This window comes from Lynx canadensis, chromosome E2, assembly GCF_007474595.2.
Source record: "Lynx canadensis isolate LIC74 chromosome E2, mLynCan4.pri.v2, whole genome shotgun sequence".
Classification (NCBI taxonomy): Eukaryota; Metazoa; Chordata; class Mammalia; order Carnivora; family Felidae; genus Lynx; species Lynx canadensis.
In genome coordinates this window covers 6074201-6086544 of record NC_044317.1, presented here as the reverse complement: position 1 = coordinate 6086544, position 12344 = coordinate 6074201, and positions in this window count along the sequence as shown.

The following is a 12344-nucleotide window of genomic DNA, read 5'->3' as shown; positions in this document are numbered from 1 at the left end:
ATAGGTCCTACCTGATCCTGCTCACCATTAACTCCCTGACCTCATCTCCTGCTTCTCTACCCAGATCCACCCTGCTCTAGCTACATACACTACTTCCTTTTCCTCGAATTATCTTTCCTTAGATATCCTCATGGCATGCACACCTCCCAGGTCATTGTCTAAATGTAATTTTTTAATGAGGACTCCCAATACCATATTTTAGAAACTGCATACTTCACCCCCAGAAATCTCTATCCACCATTATTTTTCTCCATTCCAATCCTTACCGTCAGACATAATATGTGTATGTGTACTGTCTATCTCCTCCTAATAGAACATGAACTCCATGAGGATGGGAGTTTTTGTTTGTTTTGTTTCCTACTGTATACCAGCTACCCAGTGAATATCTGTTGATTAAAGGAAGGAAGGAAGGAAGGAAGGAAGGAAGGAAGGAAGGAAGGGAGAGAGGGAGGGAGGAAGGAAGGAAGGAAGGAAGGAAGGAAGGAAGGAAGGAAGGAAGGAAGGAAGGGATGCAACCATACTGGTCATGTGTTACTGATCTAATGTGGAACCCAAGATCTGAAGTGGGGTTTATGGATATCACTTGGAAGCTCTTGTAGGACATTAATCAGGATTATATTCTGAGATTGAAGCCCTAATGTCAACATATAATGTTTCTGAACAACTGGAAAAGAGGAGATGGCTTCTAGGCTACAAGATTTCTCAGCAATCTGATGGAATGAATAAGCACACTTAGTAAAAAAAAAAAACAAAAAAACAAAAAAACAAAAAACCAAAACATGTTGGTCAAAGGGATTTTAATGTGTTCACAAGAGCAGCGAGAAAGGATTGTCTTGGAGGCAGTTTTTGGTACTGCACATATAGACTCTGCCCTGGGGGAAAAGGGCATTCCCAGCCACCTAGAAGAATTCTACTCCCATTGGCAAGGGCATCCCTTATGGAGATGATGAGGAAGTACTCAGTTGACTTTGGTCCGTTGGCAAGGCCATCTTCAGAGTGCATGGGCTCTATCAGGTTATCCAGTGCCTTTTGATTCCATTAAACTTTCAGATAAAATAGATTTGCCTCCTCCTCACACATTCGGCTCTATGAAGAGACTGGATTAATTGGGAGAACTTTTAAAAGTTCTTATGCCAGTCATTTATCATTTTGCATTAATAAGTTGACATTTCAGTTTTATAACAAGTCCCATGAGCTTCAGTAATATGATTCCATATCTGAAGAAGGAACTGATCCTTCTGTGTTAGAAAAGTCAGCTTTCTGAGCCCCTAAGACTGAGGGATCAGCCCTTGGAGACTAGTAAATTTACCAAGGGAATAAATTCCACTTTGTGAGGCCTTTTGAGGCTTAGACTACTGGCCTGTTTTTTTGGTGGTTGACCCACATCTGCATTTGAGAGACTGTGTTAATGTTTCTAGAAGTTTCTTCTGTGTGGACCATCTGACTTCCATCTGTAGTCTTACCAGATGCCCTTGCTTGTGAGCTAATGCTCATTTGAGTGTTTTAGGTCTTAGTCTTAGGGATCATCAGGCATGTAACACTCTTTGTAGATGTGCCTTTGGGAAGCTGTAAGATGCTTAGGCCTTGGGTTAACTGCTTCTCCTGACTCAGTGATCCTTATGTAATATTTTTAATTTGTCCTTTGACCACTTTATATTTAGATTTCTAATTTACTTATCAGATGCAAAGCTATGGTAAAAAAAAAGTCTTATGTTAGTTATAGTCTAAACTGGAAACTGTGTGATTAAGCCGCCATTTTTAATTAGCAATGCCCATGGAAAGTATGCCTCCTGATTCTGTTCTCCCTTTTTCTTGAAATCAGATTTATACTGGAGATTTCTTCTTATTTCACAGCTGGGAATTCTAGGATTTTTTTTTTTTCTTTCTGCATATTTTCTATATAATAAGATCTGGTCCTGATACCTTGCTGCATGGCCCAGATAGGGAAAAGGGAGAGAGATAATCAAATTCTACAATATTGGGTGATAAGAACCATCAAGTGCTACAATATTTGGGTGTTAAGAGCCCAGAAATGCACTTAATAGACTGCTTAGGGAAGGTAGAAATCTTGTTCAGTAAGTAGGCTCAGTGGGGGAACTCAGCCTCCCAAGATACATAACTACCATTTGGGGACTGTTAACACTTGAAGTCATTTTATTTATTTGTTTTTTAGATAGGGAGAGAGGGCACAAGTGAGTGAGGGGCAGAGAGAGAGAGAGAGAGAGGGAGGGAGAGAGACGTGGAGATGTGGGGCTTACTTGGGGCTCCTGTTTTTACCTGATGCGGGGCTGGAGCTCACCTGAAGTCGTGCACAACCTCACCTGAAGCAGGGCTTGTGCTTACCCAATGTGGGACTTGAACTCACCGACTGTGAGATCATGACCTGAGCTGAAGTCAGATGCTTAATGACTGAACCATCCGGGAGTCTAACACTTGATGTCATTTTAAAGGTTGTTCAATAAGAAGGTGCACCCACCATATCTATACACACAATTAAGAAATTTTTTTTAATGTTTATTTATTTTTGAGAGAGAGAGAGAGAGAGAGACAGAGTGTGAGCAGGGGAGGGGCAGAGAGAGAGAGAGACACAGAATCTGAAGCAGGCTCCAGGCTCTGAGCTCTCAGCACAGAGCCTGATGTGAGGCCTGATCCCGTGAGCCATGAGATCATGACCTGAGCCCAAGTCAGATGCTTAACTGACTGAGACACCCAGGTGCCCCCACACAATTTTTAAGGCAGGCATAGGGAGGGTTAAGTTTTATTTAATAGTCCACCTAGAAAGCAAAGAGTTAAATGGTGTATCATTTCGGGGCGCCTGGGTGGCGCAGTCAGTTAAGCGTCCGACTTTAGCCAGGTCACGATCTCGCGGTCCGTGAGTTCGAGCCCCGCGTCAGGCTCTGGGCTGATGGCTCGGAGCCTGGAGCCTGTTTCCGATTCTGTGTCTCCCTCTCTCTCTGCCCCTCCCCCGTTCATGCTCTGTCTCTCTCTGTCCCAAAAATAAATAAAAAACGTTGAAAAAAAAATTAAAAAAAAAAATGGTGTATCATTTCAAATGCATTCAGCTGCAAGTAACAAAATGCCTAATGAATAGCAGCTTAAATAATAAAGGTAGCTAAAAATATCACATAATAAGTTTAGCAGCTCAATGAGGTCAGAGTGGGGTTCAGTGTTTCTAAGATTATTTTTGGCCTTTACTCCATGGGGAAAAAATGGTTGCCACTGCTCCAAGCATCAATCTCTCCATTCCAAGCAGAAAGAAAGGGAAGCAAAGACTTTTCCCCCTGAGGTTCTATTGTTTTGTCAGCAAAGAGAAGCTTCCCAGCAGACTTATTCTGATGTCTCATTGGACAGAACTTGGTTACGTGCCCAAACGTAAGCCAATGGCCGGCAAAGAGGGAAGGAAGTACCATGGTAGTTTAGACCAACCTGAAGCTCAGAAGGGGCCTGATTCCTTTCATGAGATGAAGTTTCTACTGTCTTCAATGATAAAGGGGTTACTAGCTGAGTGGGTGGAAATGAAAATGTATTCCATAAGTATATTTTGATTAATTGTATGAATGAATTAAAAAAATTATCCTTAAATGTGTAGGAATAAATGTCAAAGAAATTCTTCATAGGGGAGGAGGGAAGAGGAGACAGTGGGTAAGGTGGATGCTGGGATGGGCAGGTATCCAGGTAAAAGTTCAGCACAAATTGTCCTGTCTCTAGGAAACCCTGTTGTGTTTCCTCCAGGTAGCCTGCATCTGCGGTATAAAATCCATGGAAACTTCAGCCACTGTGAGCCACATAGTGTAACTGTCACTTGTCACAGATGACTGCCCCTTGCCGGCTTGCAGTCCAAAGCTGAACCACCCAGTAAAGCTATTGCCTGTTGTTCTATGAGATGTTGTGGAAGCATGGAACACCAACTTCGAAAATCCCCATGACTCCATCCAGGGAGGCACCCTGCAGACAAATGCGATGTCCAGGGAGTACGAGGCTGAAACAATTTCTGTCGAGTTAAACTAGAACATTAAGTGCTGAGTGGAATTTGGCAGAAGGGAGAAACAATCACATTTTCTGAAAGAACATGAAAAGCCATAGTTATCGGATAAGCCAGGGAAAAAAATGAAATCACATAGGTATGGAGAGGAGTGTTTGCCTCAAGTGGCTGAAAAATACAGACCTCGTAGATGGGATAGGGTTACTCTGGAGGCAGAGTGATGTTAGCAATAAAGGCAGATGATGAAGAAAGGGAGGCATGGCCAATGTACAGAAATTTGGTTCAGTCGTCTATTCCGTGGAAGAGCTTGACAACATCTTTAAAACGGAGGTGTTGGTGTGAGAATCTGCTGAGAGGTTCCTTCTCTGAGTCTGGAGCCATTTCTAAAGAAGCTGAATAAAATGTAGCAATTAATTGAGACACATTGTATGTAAAATTAGTGTAATGCCAGAAGGAAGGAGTCAGGTCTGCAGCCTGGTGGAAAGAGCATTGTTTAGGGAGCATCGACATTGTACTGCGAGCATGGTACATTCATTATCTCATTTAATTTTTACGATCACCATCTGAAGCAGGTGCTTTTATTATCTCCATTTGTGAGGTCAAAAGGGTTGTAGTTTAAAAGTCTTAAATGGTGAGTGGAAAGGTCAGGATGTAGACACAAACTGTCTGAATCCAAAAATCTGTGTTCCTAACCTCTGCTCTGTACTGTCAGCTGAAATTAAAAATACTGAAGTGACACAAAGAAGTTAGAACTCTGATTGGATGAACTGAATACAAGGGTTTGTGTGTTCCCCAGAAGTAAAATGGTGTGGATTTAGTGACAGATTGCAGCTTAAACTGGCTCAAGCACCAAAAAAAAAAAAAAAAAAAAAAAAAAAAAAGAATGCATTGACTCCTGGGATAGGCTGCACAGTGGCATCTCCAAAGTGTCCACATCTGATTCCCCAGAACCTATGTAGATGTCACCTCCAATGGCAAAAGGAGCTTTGCAGTTCTGATTAAACTAAGGATTTTGAGACGAGAGATTATTTTCGACCATCTGCGTGATCCCAGTGTAATCACCAGGGTCCTTCTAAGGGAAAGATGGAGATGTCACTGCAGAAGTAGGAAATGGGAGGATGGAAGCAGAAGGGTAGAGGCATGTGAGAAACTGGCCACAAACCCAGGAATTCAGGTGGCCTCCAGAAGCTAGAAAAGGCAAGAAAATGGATTCTCCCCTGAAGCTTCTGGAAGGAACACAGTGCTGCCAACACCTTGATTTGACTTCTGACCTCCAGAACTGTAAAAGAGTAAATACGTATGTGTTGCTTTCAGTCACCAAATTTGTGGTGATCTATGACAGCAGCCATAGGAAAATAACTCAACTCCTATACCTAAAAAAGTCCAGGGCAATGCTGGCTTCAGGCATGGCTAGGTCCAGGTGCTCTAACAAGGTGGCCATCAAGCTGTTCCTCATCATACTTTAGCTCTATTTTCTTCTGTGATAGACTTGTTCACAGGCAGACTTTCCCTGAGTTGGGGCCCTTCAGTAGCTTACAGGCTTCCACTTTGCCACTTTAGCAATCCTGGTAGGCCAAAGAACACTCTTTTCCAAATAACATCAGCAAATGTTCCTAGAGTGACATGTAGGGGCCTGGCTTTGATCTGAATCCAACACCTTGATTCTGATTGGCTAGGCTTGGGTCACTGACCCTCCCTTGGTGAGGGAAGCGGGGGAGGGGAGGGGGCATGGTGTGGGGTGGAGGGAGTGGGGGGAGATCAAAGTCAGGGACTCACCAGGTGGAGGGTGCTTTCCAAAGTGCTGTAAGTGCCTAAGACAGGATGCGGCAGGTGCACTGGGACATGGGCTTTTGCTGTTTTTAAGGAAAACCCGTAGTAGAAATGGAGGTTTCTCTCTGACCTGCAGAGACAGTTAAAAAACACACACACACAAAGCTCCTAAAGGAAATCAATTACAGATCACAGTTACGGGGTGAATCCAGGGACTTAGCTGAGATTGACGACGGGGAGGTGTGACAAGAAGAGGAAGTCGAGAGATAGCTAGCAAAGGAGGAAGAAGGTTCTGGGATTTCCGTGTCACTACATGGTCCTGAGGAGGTAGGACCACTTGCTTGTTGGACGAGAGAAAGACGGCTGTGAGGGGGATGTCTTTGGTTACCTTCTAGTTGATGGCCCCCCCCCCCTTGTCTCTAGCTCCTGCATGGCTGGGCCCTGGTTGCTGAAAAGGGACTTTTCAGAGCAAATCTTCACACCCCGACAAGCTCTGTCTGCCTTGTAAGTCTTTACACACACCAAGAGACCCTGACAGAGAGCTCTGGTCTCTGAGACGACTGTCAGATTGGGGCTAAGATTGGCAGTGCTCACCTTCTAGGCGGCCACTCCTTACCCTCGCATTTATCTTTGAAAATGACCATGACTGTAATTAACAATACTGCACATTTAAAAGTTGGTTCCCATCATAAGAGAAAAAGTTTGTAACTACGTGGGGTGGTGAGATTGATGTTAACTACCCGTATTGCAGTGATCATTTTGCTATATGTACACATACTGAATTGTTAGGCTGTACGCCTTAAACTAATCCCGTGTTGTATGTCAACTATGTCTCCATAAAACTGGGGTAGAAATGAGTGAGGAGACAGGTGATATCATTGGTGCTATGGCAGCTAAACTCTGAAGTCAGTTGATTGAGAGTACGGTTCAAACTGCTTTTTCTCTACATGACTCCCAGGGAGAGCCTCAGATACCTGTTTCTTTCATTCTTGCCCTGGGTAAGGGTTCATCTCTTTTGGTGCTTATGTAACTGGACAGGATGGACACTAAAGCCCTTAGCTCTCATATCTAGGTGAGTTTTCCTGATTCTTTAAACACACAAGCCAGATCATGTCGTTCTTTGTTCAGAGCTATCTGATGGCCTTTTATCTTTCTCACAGCCAAGCCAAGCCCTAACAAGGCTCATGCTTGGTCTTACTCTGTCCCCCCTCACCAGCTGCCCTTGACTCTCTGGCTTTCTCGCTTTCTACTCTTGCCCTCACTCACTCCACAGCAGCCACCGGGCCTCCTCACTTACTGATTTTATTGTCTGTCTGCCCTGTCCCCCACCATGTGGCCAGCTTCGTAAACTCAGGACCTTTTTTTCCTGTTCTGCTTGCTGCCCCTGGAGAAATATCTACGCATAGTAGGTACTCAGTAACTATCGTCTGAATTGAGTTGGTGCATTAACTCGTGAACGTGTGCATGCATTCATTTCTGCAACATTTAGAATGTGCACGAAGTGCCAGCTAGTGAAGAGGAGCTGCCGTGAGCAGGACAAGCTCCACACGGTCTGGGCCTCCAGTAGCTCATACCCTAGTGAGAAGAGCAGGCAAGCCAACAATAGCAATGCAATGTGATAATTACCACGAGGTTGTGTAAACCCCGGGTGCGAAGGGAGCCTGGGGAGAGGGGAGACCAGCCAGGGGGGCTGAGGGTCCTTCCTGTTTCCGCACGTGTGATTCCATCTGCAGACCCAACACGTAATTAATTGCTGGTTCATGTTTATTTCCTGTTGGAACTGCCTCCAGGTGTGTGTGCCTCTGTTGTGAACGAATGCATTCCAAATCCAGCAGGTTTCCCAGCTCCCATGTTCAGTGTTAACTCCTGTGCCATTTAGTCTCCACTTAACTGGGTTTGCTGGTGGAAAATTGCTGTTTCCTCTCTGTGATGAGGAGAGAAGGAAAACCGGAGACCACTGCTGCCTCTTGATTCCAAGGAACAGGAGCAGAGAGATGCCAGAGGCACTTCTAACTGCCCGTCTAGCACAGGTGATTGGCTCAGGTGGGGCAGGGATGCCAGATTCCAGCTTCCGCCTCTGATCTCCGCCCTTGTTCTCCCCCTAGTCACCTTCTTCCTGTTATTCAAGCCTCAATTTAAATGCCACCTCCTGCCTGGAGTGGGGGTGGGGGGTGCCTGGGTGGCTCAGTCAGTCAAGTGGCCGACTTCAGCTCCGGTCGTGACGTCACAGTTAGTGAGTTCATGCCCCGCATTGGGCTCTGTGCTGACAGAGCCTGGAGGCTGTTTCGGATTCTGTGTTTCTCCTCTCTCTTTCTGTCCCTTCCCCACTCACGCTGTCTATTTCTTGCTCGCTCAAAAATAAATAACCAAAAAACAAAAAAAAATTAAATGCCACCTCCTCAGAAAGGCAGCCCCTGACCACCTTATCTAACATTGTCACTTTCCAGGTCCTCCTAATACATTTTCTTCAGATCACTAGCTACCGTTTGAACACATCCTGTTTTCTGTCTGTCTCCCTTATGAGAAAGTCAAGTTCTATATGGACAGGAGCCATTTCTGTCCTGTTTGTGGCTGTGTCCCCCATACACATGGTAGGTGCTCCATAAATACTGGACAAACAGTTGATAGCGGAACACTTCAGCTACAGCATCATGAAATCTTGAAGTTTATAGGACTAGAAGGAGCCAGTACTGTTTGTTTTTTTTGCTTGTTTGTTTGTTTGCTCCTGAGAAGGGCGAGGCCCAGGAAAGGAAGCAGCTCCAGGCAAGCTACCCCAGAAGAAGAATCCAGGCTGACACCCTGTACTATAAAGCCTGTGGGTCTCTACTGAGAAGGCTGCTGACAAGGGTTGTGTCTCCAAAGCCTTCCGGAGCCACAGCTCCTGGGTTGGTCCCGGCAGAGGCTCCCAGGGGTGCCCTCTAGTGGCAGCTCTGTGATAGACACTCAGCTGTCCCAAGCTCCCCGGAGTCCATGAGCAGAGTTGATGGGACACACCCTTCTCCTTCAGACTCACTCAGTTGGCTCCTTCTGGAGGCTTGTTACAGATTCCACCGGGGCCATGGTTGGCAAACACCAAAACCACAATTAATTCCAAAAATGACCATCAACAGTGATCAATAGTCCTTTTAGAGCCAAAAACGAATTTTGAGTACTAAGTCACCTCAGCCTGTATTTTGCTCACTGCTCTTGTGTGTGCTGTTTCAAGAGCTGCTCAGATATTTTAGCCCTGTATTCTTTTTTTAAATGTATTTTGTTTAAATTGAGATATAACCTTCACAAAATAGATGGCAGACATTTAAAATGTGCAGCTCACTATTTTTTTTTTTTTTTCCTATGTGTGCATTTAGAGAACCACCACTCTGATCCAGACATTTCCACCCCAGAGGGCAGGCTTGTGTGTACTCTCTCACAGATGATATGCTCCCCCCACCCCGGCCCCCGCACCACCAAATGTAACCACCATTTCCACTCTCATAATTTCATAGATTAGTTTTGCCTTTTCTTGCATTTTTATATAAATATCACTATTCAGTGCTATTTTTTAATAGCTGGATATTTTCAGTCAATATTTTGACTATGCCATTGAATAGTTTATTTTTCTCCATTGCTGTGCACTGTAACATAGTATGAACACATTGCAGTTTCCTTATTCATTCTACATTTAGGACACTTAGCTTGCTTTCAGTTTTTGTCAATTATGAATAATACCACTCAGAACATTTTCATACACGTATTTTCACGGACTAAGCATTCACGTAGACTGTGTCTATGCCCAGGAGAGGAATTGCTAACGTATTTAGTTTTAATAAATATTACCAGACATTTTCCCGAAGGGATCATACCCATTGACCCTGCCATCCACAGTGAAGGAGAGTTCCAGTTCTCATATACCTCTGCCAACTCTTGGTATTGTTCATGCTTTTGAATTTAACCATCTGGTACCTCAGCGTGATTGCATCATGCATTTCCCTCATGGCATATTTCATTGTTTTCTTACCCCTGAATTCTGAACAACTACACATTCCTTGTCCAGAGCTTGCACACTCCCAGAGTTTACAAACTGCCTTTAAACTCTTTTGACCTTTTCCATGAACTTTTCTCTGTGTCTCCCCTGGAATGCAATGTCATCACCATCTATGTAAGAATGTAGACTGGAAACCTTGACTCTCTTCCTCCTTTACCACCTGTACACATACGATCGCTAAGTCCTAACGCCCCTGTTTCTAAAAATATGCCCTGAATTGTTTGCTTCTTTTCATTCCTGTTGTGATCATCCTAGCTCAGTTTTGTCATTTTTTTGGTCCCTACTAGCAGAACATTGCCCTTATTATTCTCTTAGCTGAAGAATGGGCCCTGTCTATCTGAGAAAGTGTCCTTGTTAACTTAGCATGTAACACACCTGGAATCACAGACAATAATAACAGCAATGGTGACTGCTAACATTTTTATTTTAAATAGTTATTTATTTATTTATTTATTTATTTATTTATTTATGTTTATTTATTTTTGAGAGAGAGGGAGAGACAGAGTGTGAGCAGGGGAGGGGCAGAGAGAAAGAGGGAGACACAGAATCTGAAGCAGGCTCCAGGCTCTGAGCTCTCAGCACAGAGCCTGATGCCGGGCTCGAACCCACAAACCACGAGATCATGACTTGAGCCAAAGTCGGACACTTAACTGACTGAGCCACCCAGGTGCCTCAACTGCTAACATTTTTAGAATGTTCAGTGTCTCGCAGGACTTTTAAAGGTTCTGGTTTACTTGTTACAATATCCCTGTGTCCTCTTGCTACCCTTCCCCCTCCCTCCCCCCAGTTTCAGATGAGGGAAACAAACTTACAGAGGTTAGGTAACTGGAGTGAGGGCATGACAGGGTTGAGCTGGGGTTGGAAACCAGAGAGTCTGTCTGCACAGCAGACTGCTTAGCTACTCTATTATAGTTGCCAACAATGTTTAATCGAAAGTTACAAGCTCCTATTTAATAAACAGATTTTGCTTTTCTACACAATTATAGTTTGGGGATTTACAGTAATGTAACTGGGATTGAGGGAGTTCTGACAGCTGCCATCTTGGCTCGAGAGGCACTCTCTTACACTTGAAAATACAGTGGTATCCAGGCCAATATTCAGGTTTGAGCCTCTCCAGAGTCAGCTAGTTTCCCATGGAGGAAAACCATCGATGACAGCAATGAATCACAGGGGAACTAGGTCAAGGAGTGTGCATGCATCCCTGAAAACCATCTCCACTATCAGAGACCTGACTCGTACTGTAGGCACTGCTGATAATAGGGCTCCAGTGCTCTCTTCACATGTGAAGATGGCCTTCTGTATATAACCACGGAGATGGGTATTTCTAGAGCCAGCAGTCTCAACAATAGGTGCAGTAGAATTGGGTACCATTCCTTCTGTATAGGTTCAAAATGGGGCTCAAAGCAGTCAACAAGCAATGTGACAGTTCCTGGGAGTCCCAGGGGAACTTTCCCTTAGCATCCTGGGTTCTTATGGGGCTTCATAAAGGATGCAGGGATTTCATCCTCTTTAAATTAAACCTTCAGGACCTAGCCCTCTGGTATGATAACCCACCAGAGATTAAATGCAAAAATAAGGTTTATTGAGCAATTACAAAGTCTCAAGCACTGGGCTGAGCACTTTCTTGCCACAAGCTTATTTACAATTCACAATAACCTTATGAAAGAGTTACTTTTATGATGTCCATTTTGCAGATTGGGTTTCTGAGACCCAGAGAGGTTAACTAATGAGTCCCTAGGCGAGTGCTTCTCAGAATTTTACGGGTTTATGAATCACCAGGGGATCTGGTTGAAATGCAGATTTTGATCTTGTGGGGCGGGTTAAGGCCTGAGATTCTGCGTTTCTAATAAGCTCCCAGGTGATGCCTAGGCTGCTGGTTAGGGGACAGCACTGAGAGCTGGTAAATGGTGGAGTTGAGATTCTCTTACAGGCAGCAGGACTCTGGGGCTTTGTCTCTTCATCACCATGCTCTCTTGTTTCCTGTTGCAGCTCTTTAACACATTAAGACCCATGAGTTCTCCCTTCCTGTCTATACCCCTGTCTCAGTAGCCTATTTGCTCTTCTGCTCACCTCCTGCCCTTCCCCTTCCCCACACATCCACAAGGCATATTCTGTCGTGTGCTTTTCTGGTTTCTCCTCAAATGTCTCCTCCCCAGGGAGGATGCTATCTGAAATAGCTCCCCTTCCCTCTGCAGCAACCTGATGCCTCTCTCCTGTAATCCTCTTGTAAGCTTCTTCATAGCATTTATCACTCCAGATAGAATGTGAAATATACATATGGTTTATTGTACATTGTCTATCTCCATCACTAGAATAAGAATGTAAGGTCCATGAGGACAGGACTTTGTCAACTTTGTTCACTATTTTATCTTTAGCGTCTAGAACAGTATTTGTAACATAGTGAAGCTCAATAATTGTTTGTGAAATAAATGAATGAGAGAATGAATGAATGAGTGAGTGAATGCTCTAACTTCCTAATACATAGTAAAAACAGAAGCACCTGACATTTACTGAGCATATTCAATGCCGGAAAACATACCATGCACTTTACCCAGATAGTGTCATTTG